This window comes from Protomyctophum bolini (assembly GCF_963924005.1).
Source record: "Protomyctophum bolini genome assembly, chromosome: 9".
In the NCBI taxonomy this organism is placed as follows: domain Eukaryota; kingdom Metazoa; phylum Chordata; class Actinopteri; order Myctophiformes; family Myctophidae; genus Protomyctophum; species Protomyctophum bolini.
The window spans coordinates 1,547,643-1,550,211 of NC_137870.1; positions in this window are offsets into that span (position 1 = coordinate 1,547,643).

The following is a 2,569-nucleotide window of genomic DNA, read 5'->3' on the forward strand; positions in this document are numbered from 1 at the left end:
TTTCCTAGATCAATGCCTCCGTCGTTGGGCTTGTGTCGTCGTGTCCTCTGAAGGCTAATATGACCAAATAAAACTATGGTTATTATATACAGTATGACCCAAAACGACAACCTTTGGCAACAGACGCAGGAAGTGAAATCAGTGGATGAGGTCATTTATGGGAGAAGGAGATATAAAAATAAAATCCCCGTTCTGCCTCCCCCTGGCCAGCCGGGGCGCCTGATGGAGGGGAAAGGAACTGGTTGGAATAACGTGTTCCTTCCACGCGCTACGTCCAACCAGGGAAACTCCCCCCTGTCAGGTTGTAAAGGAGCAACTTGGACACTCAGGCATGAAGGAAGCATGAGTTCAAGTCCGTTGCTCTCCCCTTGTCCCCCATATATGGGGACTAGGTTGGCGGAGGGTGTGTAGAGCCCAGGATCACATTAGACGATTGACACAGGGTGAAAAATGGGTTACAAAATCGTGGGAATATATTTAAGAAAATCCCCGTTCATTTTCCCTCATAGACTTTTTCAGAAAGTATTTATTTAAAGACGTTTATACACCCGCTGGACAAAGCCATCTCTCGTCGTGACAAATCATGACGACAAACAAAAAGAAATATTGCACCAAACAAAGAATTGGAAAGTAGGAAACATCGTTTCATCATCGTACCTGGAAGTTATGCGGGAACGCCCACTGAGTGTCAAAAAACTACTGTCTGGCCGCGACAGCCCATTTCATCCAAACAGAAAAGTCCTGTCTCTGGTTGCATTAAAACAATGTTAAAACTCACCAACATTGCAGCTGAACGAAAAGCTTGAATTATCCTCTTTCTATCTGCAAAGTTTTTGTTTCATGAAAATCCACCATAGAAACGTTATGAGCTACTTTCTGTCAAGAAATGTCCTGCATTTGATTTTTTTTTCTCTCCAAGTGTCAGAGTTTGGAAGTGCTTGTTTGTGGTGCCCCAATAACCCTCCGGGGTTACGGGATAGGTGAGGTGTTTTCAATAACACAACATGTTGCTGCCTCCTTCATTATGTGTCATTCAGAAACAGGTGGTACGGCAGGACGGTTGAGTGATTTCCAACGAGCGCTCCCAAACTCCAACACTCCAACATGCTGCTCAATGTTTCGAGTGGCCGTGTGTGCGTGCAGTGTTGCGCAGTAATGAGTTATACTAGTTACATATTACTGTAATAATATTACTTTTTTCCAGTAACAGTATAGCATAACGCATTACTCTGCAGAAATAGTATAATATAAAAAAAACGTTTGGTTTAATTTTACGAGGGAGAGATCGGGAGATGAAAGGCATGTTGCTGCTTTGGTTGTCGTACCACCAACGGCCTTCAGAGACCATCCACAGACTTCATACATACATACGCACGCACGCATGCACGTGACGCACGCACGTGGGGCCGCACGCACACACGCACGCACACACACACACACACAAGGAGGGGGGTACACTTGCATTATTTCAGCCATGTCACCATTTTGCTAGACAGCCTATATTATGCCAAGTGCTTCCACATTATGGCTAGTTTCCCCGTCACAGCCTGCAGGCGTTGGCCCTCCTCCTCTGCCTCCTCAGCCTGCAGGCGTTGGCCCTCCTCCTCTGCCTCCTCAGCCTGCAGGCGTTGGCCCTCCTCCTCTAGTTTCCCCGTCACAGCCTGCAGGCGTTGGCCCTCCTCCTCTAGCCTCCTCAGCCAGCCAGATCTGACCATTCTGTCAACAGTTTGGTCTTTGAACAGCTTTTGTGCTCAAACTGCTTGATTTATTTTGTTGTTAGGAGTTAGGCCAGTTTTTAGTTTCTTGATTTACTTTCATTTGCATATATAGGTAGGCCTAAGGTGTTTGTCTTTGGTGCCATTGAGAGAGAGAGAGAGAGAGAGAGGGGGGAGAGAGAGAGAGAGAGAGAGAGAGAGGAGAGAGGCTCTTTACAACCATCTCTCAAGCCGAACATAATTACAGAGATAAGAGAGGATTTCCAACACTTTCTTTGCTTATTTGACTCAATCCGTGTTTTGTGTGTGTTTACCTCCCGTTCACAATACATATTATTATTTATTATTACCTCCCGTTCACAAAACATTTTAACCACAAGGCAATGTGACATTCTGAGCGGCGGCACGATCTTCATCGTATAGGCTAAAGACTATAGTTATCTCTCTCTCTTTTTTTTTCGCCCCCCTTTTTTAAGGTTGTGAATGATTCGTTTTTTCGGCCCAAAAACATTGTGTTTATTGTCATGATTTGTCACGATTGAGACGAGTTGACTTTGTACGCGGCGTAACCGTCTTTAAATAAACAGAGTATTTAAATGATAGAGACCGGAGAACCGGAGCGACAAAGGGGGCGGGACTCAAAGGGGGCGGCACTCGGTGGCGCGCTACGAGCTTGTAGATCTGCTGTTTTTTCAATAGCTAAAGCATAACATAATGCTCTAACACCCAAAAGGGGTTCCCGCACAAAATGGGTTTTAACCAAGACATTCCTGGAGGCAGTGTGCATGGTTATATACTTACAGCTCTGTCTGCAGGCTGACCTTCTCCAACAGCGCCACCTGCAGCTCAGCTCG